We start from the raw sequence: 17,660 nt of genomic DNA on the forward strand, positions 1-17,660 counted from the left end.
CAACGACACCTCAACATTTGCTGCTGTGCTAACCGGTGGGCTTACAGTGGGGGAAACAATGTAGCATTGCTGACTACCTTCTTTGTGATCAGTTGCACATGTGGTACTTGAGGTTTGGTGTTGTGTCCACGCTTGCAAGTGCATGCTGGTTAAATGTCTAAGCATGCAACTGAAAAATATTCAGGATTGAGAGTCCTCAGTAGTTGATACCTTTTAAGCATGCAACTGGTATTCAAATTTTTCAGATTTTTCCCTCGGCTAAAGGTCTTTGCGCACTTCTTACAGATAACCTTGGCCTGATCATGAGGATTTTGTTCAAAAAAGTGCCACACTGCACTCTTCCTACTTTGGCAGACATTTTGCGGCCTAGCACGCTGTGATATTTTGATCCTCTGGAAAAGCTGTCCAGCAACTCTTTTGATTTTTGGAACCTGTCTTTGGAGTGCTCCGGGCCTGCCAGATAACAGCTGTTGCGATGTCGATGTCTGCTGTGGATGCTCCTCCTCCTCATCTGAGCTATTGGAAGCAGCACCCTCTTCCCCCAATGGATGCCAATCTGGGTCAACAACTGGGTCATCCAACACCTCCTCTTCAATGTCATGTGCACCTTCCTCTGTGTCACCGTGTATGGTGGTATAGTGTGCGGGAAGGGGCACCTGAGTCTCATCAGGGTCAGAATCTGGCTAATTACACTGCGAGGACAATGTAGTGCTCTGAGTGAATGTACCAGCAGAATCATCTATCAGTGGCTGTGCATCAGTGCACTCCATGTCAGATTCATCTTGGCCTGGGTAATTCACCATTTCACTTGATAATCCAGGCATGGTATGTGAAAACAGCTCCATGGAGTAATTAGTATGGCCTGCGTCATCCTTCAAACTTGGTTGGGGTGAAGGACACAAGGAAAGGTGTGGTTCATGAACATGAGCCTCCAATGACGACTCAGTGCTTTTATTTTTTACAACTTCAGAAGAGGAGGTGATAGAGCTGGAGGCTGAGTCAGCAATGTAAGACAAAACTTTTTCCTGAAGCTCTGGCTTTAAAAGCGGTTTGCCAACTCCTAGAAAACAAAGCCTTCGAGGCCTTGTGGAGCCAGACGATGACGCAGGCTCAGCACCTCCTGCATTTGGTCCTATTTTGCTTTTGCCACTACCATCAGATCCACCACCAACACCATCATTACCAGCTGCCAACCCCCGCCCAATTCCACGGCCTCTTCCACCAGCCTTCCGCATTTTTGGTAGAAATGTAGGCAAAATTAAAACAAACTATATAGTAATGTAAATCAAGGTACAAGGTGTCTATAGGACAGGGGAGATTTTGAATTTCTGCCACACACTTGTGGACACTGGACACTTTTGGATTGTGTGAGGTCCACTCAATATCACAGCGCTATGTCACAGGCTCGATGTCGCAGGTGTGAAAAATGTCACTAGAGGATAACGGAGATTTTGAATTTCTGCCACACACTTGTGGACACTGGACACTTTTGGATTGTGTGAGGCCCACTGAATATCAAAGCGCTATGTCACAGGGTCGATGTCGCATGTGTGAAAAATGTCACTAGTAGAGTTGAGCGACTTTTGGTTTTTTAGGGTCGCGTTTCGTTTCGTGAAACCCGACTTTTCCAAAAGTCGGGTGGAGCAAGATCGTCCGATTATAGGGAAAAGTCGGGGTCGTCCCGAAACACGAAACCCAATGTAAGTCAATGGGGAATAAAAGTCGGCAGTGAGAGGAGGACAGGAAACACACCTACAGTGCTCATTTGAATGCCAAAAGCATCAATTCTTCTTACTTAAGCTGTTCAACCTTAATTAACTTCATAATACAATTTACGCACTGAAAAATGCGGGTTATTTGGCTAAAGTTATGGGGGGGGAGGGCTGGCTCCAGGTTTTCATGTGCCCTGGGCGAAAGAGCGCCCCTTTAACACATACCACAACTCATCTTGCTCCGATACGGCAGAGAAATAGCGGTATAGTACAATGAAAAATACCTCACTTTTTACATCTCATGACGAGGCCCATCTATTTCTCCATACAGAATCATTGGTCCCATATAATGTTTGAAACAGTATATGATGAGCTCCACATAATGCTACAGTATATGTTGGTCCCCATGGATGAAGCTCCACTGTCTTATGGGCCCAAATAATGCTCCAAACATAATGGGCCCCATTTCTAATGCTCTAGTGTATAATGGGCCCTGTAAATGCTGCTCCAGTGTCTGATGTCCACCTTTGGAATGTTCCAGTGTATGGTGGGCCCCATCTATCATTCTCCAGAGTATAGTGCTCCCCAAAAATTGCTGTCCCAACATAGAAAACAATCAAATAAGTCTCCTCGCTAGAGAATCCCTGTACTTGTCTGGACAGGTGCTGTAGCTTGCTTAACAGCTCGCCAGCCGTTCTCACGCCCAGTATGGATTACACGTGATTGCACAAAGGTGAGAAAGGGTACCGTATCCCCAGATAACATGTATGGATAGCGTACACATTCAAAATATATGTCTATACAGCATGAGGCAGGCTCAGACGGTGTTAGGCCCAGTATGGATTGCACAAAGGTTAGAAAGGGTACCGTATCCCTGGATAACATGTATGGATAGCGTACACATTCAAAATATATGTCTCAGGAGGCTGGCTCAGACGGTGTTAGGCCCAGTATGGATTGCACGTGATTGCACAAAGGTTAGAAAGGGTACCGTATCCCTGGATAACATGTATGGATAGCGTACACATTCAAAATATATGTCTATACAGCATGAGGCAGGCTCAGATGGTGTTAGGCCCAGTATGGATTGCACAAAGGTTAGAAAGGGTACCGTATCCCTGGATAACATGTATGGATAGCGTACACATTCAAAATATATGTCTCAGGAGGCAGGCTCAGACGGTGTTAGGCCCAGTATGGATTGCACGTGATTGCACAAAGGTTAGAAAGGGTACCGTATCCCTGGATAACATGTATGGATAGCGCACACATTCAAAATATATGTCTCAGGAGGCAGGCTCAGACGGTGTTAGGCCCAGTATGGATTGCACGTGATTGCACAAAGGTTAGAAAGGGTACCGTATCCCTTGATAACATGTATGGATAGCGTACACATTCAAAATATATGTCTATACAGCATGAGGCAGGCTCAGACGGTGTTAGGCCCAGTATGGATTGCACAAAGGTTAGAAAGGGTACCGTATCCCTGGATAACATGTATGGACAGCGTACACATTCAAAATATATGTCTCAGGAGGCAGGCTCAGACGGTGTTAGGCCCAGTATGGATTGCACAAAGGTTAGAAAGGGTACCGTATCCCCGGATAACATGTATGGATAGCGTACACATTCAAAATATATGTCTATACAGCATGAGGCAGGCTCAGACGGTGTTAGGCCCAGTATGGATTGCACAAAGGTTAGAAAGGGTACCGTATCCCCGGATAACATGTATGGATAGCGTACACATTCAAAATATATGTCTATACAGCATGAGGCAGGCTCAGACGGTGTTAGGCCCAGTATGGATTGCACATGATTGCACAAAGGTTAGAAAGGGTACCGTATCCCTGGATAACATGTATGGATAGCGTACACATTCAAAATATATGTCTCAGGAGGCAGGCTCAGACGGTGTCAAGCACAGTATGGATTTGACGGCCCAGATTACACAGCGGAAGAGCAGGGAGAGGTAAAGATTGCAAATGCTGGGGCCCTGCCCAAGCAAGGGGGGCCACTCGTGGGCGTCGGTACTGGCACTGGGCCCCTCATAGTACAGCGGTGTGTCTGACGGCGGGTGTGCACCACCACCGTCAGAGACACTTGATTGCACTATGAGGGATCCTGTGCCAGTGCCCGCGCCCAAGAGTCGGCCTACCCACCTGTCCAGGGCAACGGCACTCGCACGGTGTCGTGCGCTAGGTGGTGACCCCGGCCATGGGGGGGAGGCAGCACAGTTAGGGAGTTTTAGAAAGTGGCATATGTTGATGTTGGACATTCAGCTGATGCAAAAGGCGAAATAGGTGAAGTACCAGGAAGAGGTGGACCAAAGCAAGCCATTTTTCTGTCACCCTATGTGTCATCAGGGGAAGGTGGGACAAAATCCTTGGAAACCCATGCGTGGTTCATTTTAATGAAGGTTAGATCATCCACATTTTGGGTTGACAGACGGGTCCTTTTTTCTGTCAGGATTGATCCAGCTGCACTGAAGACTCTTTCCGATAGCACACTTGCAGCTGGGCAAGCGAGCTCCTGTAAGGCATATTGTGCCAATTCAGGCCAGGTGTCCAGTTTAGCGGCCCAATAGTCAAAGGGGAATGACCTGTGTGGGAGAACATCGATATGGGAGGAAAAGTAGTTTGTAACCATAGTTGACAACTGCTGTCTCCTGTCACTTTCCATCGATGCAGTATTACCAGTTGTGTGAGCGTTATTTGAAAAATCAGTCCACAACATTGTCATGAAACCCCTGTCTCCAACGCCACTTCTGCTGTGTGCACCACGAACACCTCTGCCAAGCTGCCCCCGTCCCGTACGGCTCGTGTGAGAACCATCACCGCTGCTGTGTGCTGGGAATGCCTCAAGCAACCGATTTTCCAGAGTTGCTTGTTTATTAGCCAATATTAGGTCAAGGTTCTCCTGTGGCATGATGTTTTGTAATTTGCCTTTATAGCGTGGATCCAGGATGCTGGCCAACCAGTAGTCGTCATAGTTCATCATTTTGGCAATGCGGGGATCCCTTTTTAGGATCCGCAAGGCATAATCTGACATGTGGGCCAATGTTCCCGGTGTCAATGATGCACTGCGAGTGCTGGGTGGAGGAGCACTTTCTGGCAAATCCACATCCCTCCAGTCACGCACAAACCCTGTACCAGACCTTGCCACGCCAACATTTTCACTTGCCCCACGAGATGCATCCTCCTCCCCTAAGTAATCATCCCCATCATCCTCCTCTTCCTCCTCTTCTTCCTCCACCTCGTCCAGGAGAGGTCCCTGAGCAGACAATGGCTGAATGTCATCAAGGATTCCCTCCTCCTCTTCCTCCTCATCAACATTGGCTGCAGACGCCTGCTCCTTAAGGTGCGTCAAAGTTTGCATGAGCAGACGCATAAGTGGGATGCTCATGCTTAGGATGGCGTCGTCTGTTCTTACCAGCCGTGTGCATTCCTCAAAACACTGAAGGACTTTACAAAGGTCTTTCAGCTTCGACCACTGCACACCTGTCAACTCCATGTCTGCTCTCAAAGTGCCTGGCCGTGTATCCTCCCACAAATGCATTATAACCTGCCTCTGCTTGCACAGCCGCTCCACCATGTGCAGGGTGGAGTTCCACCTTGTTGCAATGTCGATAATGAGGCAGTGGTTGGGAAGGTGGAGCAATCGCTGCAGCTTCTGCATACGAACGGAGTGTACAGGCGACCGGCGGATGTGCGTGCACAGTCTTCGCACCTTCTGGAGCAGGGCTGTTAACTCCGGATAATTTTTGAGGAAGCACTGCACCACCAGGTTCAAGGTGTGAGCCAAGCAAGGTATGTGGCTGAGTTTTGAAAGGGCTATGGCTGCCACAAAATTACGGCCGTTATCACTAACTACCTTGCCTGCCTCAAGATGTACACTGCCCAGCCATGACTCAGTTTGCTGCTTCAAGTACTCGGCCAGCACCTCGGCGGTGTGTCTGTCGCCCAAACACATCATCTGCAGCACAGCCTGCTGACGCTTTCCACTAGCTGCTCGATAGGGGGACACCTCGTGTGCAACAGTGGCAGCTGCAGATGGAGTGCTCGTACGACTGCGCTCTGTGGACGAGCTTTCGCTTCTGGAGGAGGAGGAGGGTCGAACGCCTACAGCCAACTGTTTCCTATACCGTGGGCTAGGCAGCACTGTCCCACCACCGCTGTCCCCTGTGGACCCTGCATCCACCACATTAACCCAGGGCGCAGTGATGGACACGTAACGGCCCTGGCCATGCCGACTGGACCATGCATCAGTTGTGAGGTGCACCTTTCCGCTCACTGACTGCTTGAGTGCATGGACAATGCGGTCTTTCACATGATGGTGGAGGGCTGGGATGGCTTTGCGAGAGTAGAAGTGGCGACTGGGTAGGTCATAGCGTGGTACTGCATAGGCCATGAGTTCGCGGAAAGCTGCGCTTTCCACCAACCGAAAGGGCATCATCTCAAACGAGATTAGTTTGGCAATGTGGGCGTTCAAACCCAGTGTACGCGGATGAGAGACTGAGTACTTTCTTGACCTACTCATAGTGTCTGGGAGGGTGAGCTGGACTTGAGAGCTGCATATGGTGGAAGTAGCGGTTGACAGGGCGGACTGAGAGAGGGTTGATGATGGTGATGGAGTTGGTGTTCTTTCTGATGGCCTAGAATCAATCTTTCATTGATATAACAGTGGGATTCCCTGACTGCTGTGGTCTTGCAACGACACCTCAACATTTGCTGCTGTGCTAACCGGTGGGCTTACAGTGGGGGAAACAATGTAGCGTTGCTGACTACCTTCGTTGTGATCAGTTGCACATGTGGCACTTGAGGTTTGGTGTTGCATCCACGCTTGCAAGTGCATTCTGGTTAATTGTCTAAGCATGCAACTGGTATTCAAATTTTTCAGATTTTTCCCTCGGCTAAAGGTCTTTGCGCACTTCTTACAGATAACCTTGGCCTGATCATGAGGATTTTGTTCAAAAAAGTGCCACACTGCACTCTTCCTACTTTGGCAGACATTTTGCGGCCTAGCACGCTGTGATCTTTTGACCCTCTGGACAAGCTGTCCAGCAACTCTTTTGATGTTTGGAACCTGTCTTTGGAGTGCTCCGGGCCTGCCAGATAACAGCTGTTGCGATGTCGATGTCTGCTGTGGATGCTCCTCATCTGAGCTATTGGAAGCAGCACCCTCTTCCCCCAATGGATGCCAATCTGGGTCAACAACTGGGTCACCCATCACCTCCTCTTCTATGTCATGTGCACCTTCCTCTGTGTCACCGTGTATGGTGGTATAGTGTGCGGGAAGGGGCACCTGAGTCTCATCAGGGTCAGAATCTGGCTCTGTACACTGCGAGGACAATGTAGTGCTCTGAGTGAATGTACCAGCAGAATCATCCATCAGCGGCTGTGCATCAGTGCACTCCATGTCAGATTCATCTTGGCCTGGGTAATTCACCATTTCACTTGATAATCCAGGCATGGTATGTGAAAACAGCTCCATAGAGTAATCAGTAGTATGGCCTGCGTCATCCTTCAATCTTGGTTGGGGTGAAGGACACAAGGAAAGGTGTGGTTCATGAACATGAGCCTCCAATGACGACTCAGTGCTTTTACTTTTTACAACTGAAGAAGAGGAGGCGATAGAGCTGGAGGCTGAGTCAGCAATGTAAGACAAAACTTTTTCCTGATGCTCTGGCTTTAAAAGCGGTTTGCCAACTCCTAGAAAACTAAGCGTTCGAGGCCTTATGTAGCCAGACGATGACGCAGGGTCAGCACCTCCTGCATTCGGTCCAATTTTGCTCTTGCCACTACCATCAGATCCACCACCAACACCATCATTACCAGCTGCCAACCCCCATCCAATTCCACGGCCTCTTCCACCAGCCTTCCTCATTTTTGGTAGAAATGTAGACAAAATCCAACAAACTATATAGTAATGTAAAAAAAGGTACAAGGTGTCTATAGGACAGGGGAGATTTTGAATTTCTGCACACACTTGTGGACAGTGGACACTTTTGGATTGTGTGAGGCCCACTGATATCTGAGCGCTATATGACAGGCTCGATGGCACAGCTGTGACAAAAGTGACTAGAGGATAAGGGAGATTTTGAATTTCTGCACACACTTGTGGACAGTGGACACTTTTGGATTGTGTGAGGCCCACTGATATCTGAGCGCTATATGACAGGCTCGATGGCACAGCTGTGACAAAAGTGACTAGAGGATAAGGGAGATTTTGAATCTCTGCACACTTTTTTGGACACTGGACACTTTTGGATTGTGTGAGGCCCAATGAATATCTGAGCGCTATGTGACAGGCTCGATGGCACAGCTGTGACCAAAGTGACTAGAGGATAAGGGAGATTGGATTGCTTTTAAAAAAGCAGTTTGCGGAGCAGTGGGTAAACAGCAATGCCAGCCTGTCAGGAAGCCTTAAAAGGCAGCCCAACAACCAACACCACTGATACACCACTATATAGCCTCCCCTTGCACTGCACACACAGTGACTGGTGTGTTGTGCAGGCCAAATTGCTAGCAGCAGAAGCAGTTTTTTTGTCTTCTTCCCTGCCTAACGCTCTCCCTACAGAATCAGCAGCAACCTCTCCCTATACTAAGATCGGCAGAAGTAAGATGGCGGTCGGCGTGCACGCCCTTTTATACCCCCTGTGACGCCCACCAAAGCAAGCCAATCACTTGCATGCCCTTCTGAAAGATGGTGGTGACCCGTGCCTATGTCATCACGTTGCCCACAGTGTCCGTGGATCCTGATTGGCTGAAAAAGAGCGCAAAACAAACTTTTGAAACGCGACTTTGGCGCGTAAGTCGCCGACCTCATCCTAGGGTCAGGTTTCGTTTCATGAAACCCGACTTTGCCAAAAGTCGGCGACTTTTGAATTTTTTCGACCCATTTCGCTCAACTCTAGTCACTAGTGAATATCGGAGATTTTGAATTTCTGCACACACTTGTGGACACTGGACACTTTTGCATTGTGTGAGGCCCACTGAATATCACAGCACTATGCCACAGGCTCGATGTCGCAGGTGTGAAAAATGTCACTAGAGGATAACGGAGATTTTGAATTTCTGCACACACTTGTGGACATTGGACACTTTTGGATTGTGTGAGTCCCACTGAATATCACAGCGCTATGTCACAGGCTCGATGACGCATGTGTGTAAAATGTCACTAGTGAATAACGGAGATTTTGAATTTCTGCACACACTTGTGGACACTGGACACTTTTGGATTGTGTGAGGCCCACTGAATATCACAGCGCTATGTCACAGGCTTGATGTCGCAGGTGTGAAAAATGTGACTAGAGGATAACGGAGATTTTGAATTTCAGCACACACTTGTGGACACTGGACACTTTTGGATTGTGTGAGGCCCAGTGAATATCACAGCGCTATGTCACAGGCAGAAATTGGCTAGTGTATGACAAACTACAAGGTGTATATAGAATTGGGCAGAATAGGAATCTCCCTAGAGTGTAGGTCTGTAAGAACGGAACAAGTCCTCGACTTATCCTTACAGAGCGACACACAGATAGATTCACTGTGGCCGTGATAACAGCCGTTACACGGTACTGAGAGAGGAGCGTGCCCATACACGGCTGTCCGGTGTACGTAAAATTGTCAAGCTCCGTGTTTTTTAAGTATACGGACTGACACACGCTGTCTCTCTATAGTTTTGAATGTGATCAAACAGCAAATATATTTAACTGTTTGAAAGCTAGACAAAACTAGAAGGTGCAGGTCTGTAAGAACGGAACATGTCCTCGACTTATTCTCACAGAGTGACACACAGATAGCTTCACTGTGGCTGTGATAACAGCCGTTACACGGTACTGTGTGAGGAGTGTGCACCCCTGTATGGTTTGAAAAAATGCACTCTCAGTACCTCCATAGGACAAAAAAAAAATTGGGATTGCTTTTAAAAAAGCAGTTTGCAGAGCAGTGGGTAAACAGCAATGCAGCTGTCAGGAAGCCTTAGAAGGCACCCTAACAACCAACACCGCTGATCCAGCAAAATATAGCCTCCACTTGCACTGTACACATAGTGACTGGTGTGTTGTACAATCAAAATTGCTAGCAGCAGAAGCAGTTTTTGGTGTCTTCTTCCCTGCCTAACGCTCTCCCTACAAAATCATCATCAGCAGCAGCTCTCCCTATTCTGAGATCAGCATGAGTAACATGGCGGTCGGCGTGCACGCCCTTTTATACCCCCTGTGACGCCCACCAAAGCAAGCCAGTCACTTGCATGCCCTTCTGAAAGATGGTGGTGAACCCTGCCTATGTCAACGCATTGCCCACAGTGTCCGTGGATCCTGACTGGCTGAAAAAGAGCGCAAAACAAACTTTTGAAACGCGACTTTGGCGCTTAAGTCGCCGACCTCGTGGCCGACCTCATCCTAGGGTCGAGTTTCGTTTCATGAAACCCGACTTTGCCAAAAGTCGGCGACTTTTGAAATTTTTCGACCCGTTTCGCTCAACTCTACTTATAACTTCCTAACAAAAAAAAAATTTTGGTCCCAAAATTGTACTGATGTAAAGTAAACATATGTAAAATGTTACTTATTAAGTTTTTTGTGTGCCATATCTCTGTGATTTAAGGGCATAAAAATTCAAATTTGGAAAATTTTCAAAATTTTCACCAAATTTCTGTTTGTTTCACAAATAAACGCAAGTTGCTTGAATAAAGTTTTACCACGATCATGAAGTACAATATGTCACGAGAAAACATTGTCAGAATCACTGAGATCCATTGAAGCGTCTCAGAGTTATTACCTCATAAAGGGACAGTGGTCAGAATTGTAAAAATTGTCCCGTCATGAATGTGCAAACCACTCTTTGGGGTTAAGGGGTTAATATGATTTAGGATAAAAAGCCAAATCAGAATCTCAATTTGCAGACATGGTGTTTTGGGCTATTGGCCCTCGTCAGTGCAAAGTATGAGAACTGATTTGGCAAGGTGAGAGGCTCTGGACTGAGGTCTAAGGGGTAAGGTTTCTCCTTGTGGAGAGTGACATATCAGCTCTGGCTTGTCAAGGTAAGGAGGCTTATTCGCCAACAGGTGGTGCTATAGATTTCAAGTCCTCTTTCTCTCTGAAGAGGCAATTTGCACATTATTTTCCCAGAGGAGCATTACACGGCGAATAAGCCTCCTTACCTTAACAAGCCAGAGCTGGTATGTCACTCTCCACAAGGAGAAACCTTACCCCTTAGACCTAAGTCCAGAGCCTCTCACCTAGCCAAATCAGTTCTCATACTTACTAATATTCAAACCATCTGGATGTCTAGTAACCAACTTAAACATCCAGTATGTTTCATGATTCAGGACCTTTCCTCTATAGTCTCTGTCCCAAATCGGGCATCTGACATTCTCTTTGCCGCAAAATTGAAATGTATTCTCACCTTGCATTACCTCAAAATGTCTTGAGACGGCTGAAACATTTATTTTCAATTCACCTGTAGAATCAGAGAAATGTCTCCTGATTCTACGTTTCAAGTGACCGATCATACAACCAATATGCTGGACCTTACACTCACACATTCAATTAGATATATAACTTCACTGGTGTTACAATTTATGTAATCTTTGATGGGGTATGTCAAACCCGTATGATATGAAGTAAACTCCTTGCATTTCATAGAATGTGTACAACTGATACATAATTCCTGACCACATTTATAGAATCCAGTCATGGTTTTATGTCTCTCCACATACTAGAAGTTTTAGAGCGCAAATTCTAATATTATATTTTATTTTATTATTTATTTCTGACAATCTTGGTGACGATTGTCTTTTATTTGCTGCTAAAAACTCTTGTATATATATTTCACTTTAAGTGTATAAAATTAGCATGAAACCACAAGTTTCAGGAAATTTCAATTGAATTGTATCCTACACGGGTTAATCACCTCTACTAATGAAAGTAGCTGAGATGCAATATAATAAGTAAAACATTTTATTAATGAATAGGTCTGGAATATTTATTTTTCAACTGGAAATGCAACTACTTTGTGTTTTTGTAGAACATTTCCTTAAAGGTAATTTATGATAAAACTAGGTCAAATTATTTAAATTGGTAGAAAATTACATTTTAGCTAAAAAGGAGCTTTTCAGAAAATCAATTTGTATGCACTACCTTGCACATATGAGAATTGTTATCCACCAAGAACAGCTGCATTAGAGTATTACAAACTGCTGAAGTCAATTTAAATATTCCAGCACATGTATTCTTCACTTTTAATCAAATGTTTTAGAGGTAAAGATTGATTGGGGTGAAATGACATAAGGTAAGTTAGAATCATTATGTACACCAAAAATGAATTAATGCACATTGAGTTTTAACAATCTAGAAATTTACTTCTTAATATGTAAAGTGTACTTTAAAATGTGATTAGAAAAACAGACAAAAACATTGTGCTTAGTATGCACATGTTGTGAGGCAGACAGAAGCAGTTAAAGTGAATCTGTCACCACATTTGACTTATCTAATTTATTAATATGGGCTTTCAGGTTTTAGACTACTGAAAATGGCCATACTGTACATGTATGCCTCATATCAGATACCTTGTGGTTGAGAAATCATCTCTTATCACTTTATATAAATGACCTCTTGCAGAGTCTGGTGAGGATAATGCCTGGAAGATAATTCTGCCTCCAGAGCATATTTTATATAGAAGGGGAATTACCAGTGTAATGGCTGGAGTTGAGCGAAACGGGTCAGTCAAATTAAAAAATAGCCGACTTTAGCTAAAGCCGGGTTTTGCTGATCAAAAGCCGACCATAGCGTGAGGTCGGCCATGAGGTCGCCGATCAGAGTGCCAAAGTCGCATTTCAAATAATGCTTCCAGCACCTTTTCTAAGGCAATGATGGAGGACGCACACTGTGGGCAACGCGATGACATGGGCAGCAGCCACCACCATCTTAGAGAAGGGCATTGAAGTGATTGGCTGGCTTTGTGTGGCATCACAGTGGGTATAAAAGGCCGTGACCGCCGACCGCCATCTTACTTCTGCCGATCTTACAATAGGGAGAGGTGCTGCTGCTGCCGATTCTGAATAGGGAGAGTGTTAGGCATGGAAGAAGAAAAACAAAATTGCTTCTGCTGAGAGTGAAAGGGGGAGGATTTTTGTTGTGTGCAGCAGCGCTAGTGGTGATTAGGCTGCCTTTTAAGGCTACCTGCATTGCTGTGGGCACACTGCTGTTCAAACTGCTTTTTTCAAAGCACTCCAGCTTTTATTATTTTGTTCTGGTGAGTTACTGAGCATTCATTTTTTCACACACCATGTAGCGGTGTATGCTCCTCACACACTACCGTGTACCGCCTTTTATCACGGACAAATAGAAGCTATGTGTGACTCTGGAAAAACAAGCTGAGGAGATTTTCCATTTTTCCAGACCTACACCTTAGAGAGCTGTCCGCTTTTCAAACAGTTTCATATATCTGCTGTTTGATAACGGTCAAAACTAGACAGAGACAGCGTGTGTCAGTCCGTATAAAAATAGACGGAGATTGACAATTTTCCATACACACACCGTATAGAGCTGTCCGATTCTCAAACAGTATTGTATATCTGCCGTTCGCATTACAGTCACATCTATACAGAGTCAGCGTGTTTGTGTAACACTCCGTAAATACATATACGAATATTGTTAGTTACACAAAAAAAAATGTATACAGCTGTACACTTCTTGATACAGTTCCGTATATCTGCTTGTTGGATTACGGTCAAATACATACTGTGAGAGCGTCTGTGACTAACAAAATATATACGTAGATTTAACTTTTTTAACACACCTTACACAGGTGGACGCTCCTCATACAGTACCATCTCTCTGCTGGTATTTTTGGTACATTTTCCCAAACAAGAGGAAGTATGGTGGAAGAGGCCGTGGACGTGGGCAGGGGGGCGCAGCTGGTACCTATGGTGGTGGTGCATCGGCTGGTTCTGGCAAAAGCACAACAGCAGCTAAGGCAGGAGGTGTTGAGCCTGCGTCATCGTCTGGCACAAGAAGGCCTGTAGGGTTACCTTTTCTTGGAGTAGGAAAACCGCTTTTAAAGCCGGAGCATCAGGAACAGGTTTTGGTGTACATTGCCGAAACAGCCATCAGCTCTATTGCCTCCTCTTCTGAACGTTCGAAACCTGCAAGCACGGAGTCATCAGTGCAGGGTTCTGATGAGGAAAAACACCTTTACTTGTGTCCTTCAGCCCCACCAAAATTTAAGGATGCGGCAGCCCAAACTTCAGATTACTATGGAGCTCTTTTCACATACCATGCCTGGGTTATCCAGTCAAATCCTGAATTCCCCAGTCCAAGATGAATCTGACATGGAGTGCACTGATGCACAGCCACTGCTAGATGATTCTGCTGGTACATTGACCCAGAGAACTACATTGCCCTCGCAGTCTATTGAGCCAGAATCTGACCCTGATGATACTCAGGTGCCCCTTCCCGCATACTATACCACCTTACACGGTGACACAGAGGAAGGTAAAGAGGAAGGTGCAGATGACTTTGAAGAGGAGGTGATGGATGACCCATTTCTTGACCCGGATTGGCATCCATTGGGGGAGGAGGGTGGCGTTGGCCATAGTTCAGATAAGAAGAAGGAGCCGCAGCCATCATTGATATCGCAGCAGCGGTTATTTGGCAGGCCCGTAGCTGTCTAAAAATGTGGACCAAAAACTAAAAAAAAAGAGTTGCAGGACAGCTTGGCGAGACAGTCCAAGGCCAGAAAATATACACCATAGTAGGAAGAGTGCAGTGTGGCATTTTTTTTTCCAAAATCCTACTGATGAGGCAAAGGTTACCTGTAAGAAGTGTGTAAGGACCTTTAGCCGAGGTAAACAACTCAGAAATTTGAATACCAATTGCATGCTTAGACATTTAATCAACATGCACTTGCAAGTGTGGACAGACTACAAAACCTCAGGTAGCACATGTGCACCTGCTCCAACTGAAGGTAGCCAGCAACGCTCCATCGTTTCCCCCACTGTAAGACCACCGCCACCGATAAGCACACCACCAGCACTAAATGTGGAGGTGTCGTCGCAAGGCCAAAGCACTCAGGGAATCACAATGGTTTTGCAACTAGTGTTGAGCATTCCGATACCGCAAGTATCGGGTATCGGCCAATATTCGCTGTATCGGAATTCCGATACGTTTTTCATATCGAATACCGGAATCGGAAGTTCCCATAATGCTAGGAGCCCGCTCGATTTGATTCAGTCAATGGGGATCCTCAGAAGTGTGGGCACATCCTGTTAGGCATGTAGGCATGTTAACTACTGGCATGGCTGTGATTGGCTGCTGAAATGATGTCATGATGCACTATAAAAACCGCTGCAGCCGCCATTTCTGGTCACTCTGCTGTGAATTCAGTTAGGGACAGGCTGCTGTTGAAGACTGTGAGGGACAGTTCGAAATAGCGATCATCCAAAATATCTATTGCTCTACCCAGGCTACCTAAACCACCACTGTAGCATTTTTGTAGCCCAGCAGTGCTGTTTTAAAAGCTGTCTGCAAGGGCTGTGTGAGTGTAGACCCACGCTGTGTAGTGTGTCCTGCAGGCACGTCTGCTTGTAGGCCGCCCAGCATGTGTCTCTGCCTCATACACATTTTTCTTTTATTGCTGCTTTTTTTTTCTCCTGTATAGTGTGCTTCCATAAGTATCCATATACGTTGGTTGCAAACACTAAAGGAGTGGACAGCGGAGCCTTTCAGCAGCCTTTCAGTGCTATAGCCCATTTCTCTGCACTGTTTTTGGCTGTCTGATAGGTCTCTCTGTGTGTTAGTGCAGCTCACGTTGCAGTGTGTTCTACAGCCACCGCTAGCTGTAGTCCGCTCAGCGTGCATCACTGCCTCATACATAGTCCTTTTTTTGCAGCTAATTTAGCCAGATTTTTGCTCCTATATTAGTGTGCTTCCAACCGCATCCATTGTCATTGGTTGCAAACACTATATAAGATTAGATAGAGGAGCCTTTTTGCTGGCTTGTGCCCTTCAGGGCCAGCCAGACTAGTATCACCCTATTTTTTAGAGCCTCATCAATTGCATTGTAGGTTAGCTTCCTGCATTGTAATCGCTCCAAAAAGTTAAAGATACTATAGCTTTCAAACTTTGGTCACATCCTTTTCTTCCCCCCCCAAAAAAAGGAAATAAAGTTCACCAAACACTCCACTTTACAGTTGTCTAGGCCACATTAGATCATATTAAAGTGTAGTACAAACACTCTTAGCCAAATTAGTGTTTCTTATACTGGTTAGCAGGTGTTCAGGAATAAGAACACTAAGCCACCCCTTTTTTACTTTTCTGCCTGTCTTTATCAGTCTACCAAGATGAAGAAGGCAGGGAGTAAGGCACGTGGTCGTGGCCGTGGAGTTTCAGCAGGGAGAGGACGTGGGGATTCAGCAGGGTGAGGACGTGGGGATTCAGCAGGGTGAGGACGTGGGGATTCAGCAGGGTGAGGACGTGGGGATTCAGCAGGGTGAGGACGTGGGGATTCAGCAGGGTGAGGACGTGGGGATTCAGCAGGGTGAGGACGTGGGGATTCAGCAGGGTGAGGACGTGGGGATTCAGCAGGGTGAGGACGTGGGGATTCAGCAGGGTGAGGACGTGGGGATTCAGCAGGGTGAGGACGTGGGGATTCGGTGTCTGCTGCGGCGACCAGTGACCCGGCCTCCCCCACTTTTACCAGGCAACAGTCCTTCATGCGCAGCTTTGTAGGACCTCGCCGTACCCCACTGCTGCGTGACGAACAAATTGAAGCCGTTGTCGGATGGATGGCAGCTAACGCATCCACTTCAATGACTTCCGCATCCTTCCAAGGCCAGAGCACTGAAGAGCAACCATCTGTCTCTTCACCACCTGCCAAATTGCCCAGGCAGTCTGAGAGCCCTGGACAGGAGCCATCTCAATCTTTACTTCTGTTCTCAGAATCTGTTGGCTTGGAAAGAGGTGGCCAGCCAAGAAGCATTCTAGAGCGTGAAGAAGAGGGAGTATGCAGTGATGCGCAACTGCTTTGTCCCTCTGAATCTGAAGAGGCGGGTGGGCCAGTGCCTATTGTCAGCACACCTCAGTGTTCATCTGATGATGAGACTCAGTTGCCAATTTCTGGTGCGCACGGTGCTGGCGAGACAACCCAGGACCAGCCGGTGCTTGAAGAGGGGAGTGGAGATGATGAGGTCCTTGACCCATCATGGCGTCAGCCACAGGAAGGTGGTGGGAGCAGCTCTGAGAAAGAGATTCCCCAAACGGCCTAAAGAGGAGGGAGAGGGCGGGGGCAGACTTGGTTGCCTGTAGCCTCCACTTTGGCAACCGTGAGGAGCAATCCTCTTCCAAAACACAAAATGGGCGCTCCCAGGATTTGCAGTGCGTGGTCTTTTTTTGACACAGTTGCAGATGACATTTGCTTTGTCAAATGCAAGCTGTGTCATCAGAAAGTGAAACAAGGGAAAAATGTGAGCAACCTCAATACCACAAATATGTGGAAACATGTGCGTACCAAGCACGAGGTGGAGTTACACAGACACACTGAAGATGTAGGCCAACCTTCAGCAGCACCTACCACCTCTTCAGCTCGTGTTGGGGCCTCTTCCTCCAGCTCACACACAGCTGGTTGGGCTTCCTCACTGGAACGCCATGGAAGAACCACTGCCACTGTTGTCCAGAGACCAAGTGAAATTCCACCCACTGAATCACGTTCGCAGTCATCATCACACTCGCAGGCCACTCACCAGCAATCGGTAGCACAGGCATGGGAGAAAAAGCGGCCATACTCGGCAAACCATCCCCGAGCACTGGCTCTGAATGCCGGCATTGCCAAACTACTGGCCCTTGAGATGCTGTCATTCAGGCTGGTGGAGACTGACACCTTCCGGAACTTTATGTCATTGGCAGTTCCACAATACAATATACCCAGCCGCTTTTATTTCAGCAGGCAA

The sequence above is a fragment of the Dendrobates tinctorius genome, unplaced genomic scaffold (assembly GCF_039654945.1).
Source record: "Dendrobates tinctorius isolate UK_male_01 unplaced genomic scaffold, ASM3965494v1 ptg000069l, whole genome shotgun sequence".
Taxonomy (NCBI): domain Eukaryota; kingdom Metazoa; phylum Chordata; class Amphibia; order Anura; family Dendrobatidae; genus Dendrobates; species Dendrobates tinctorius.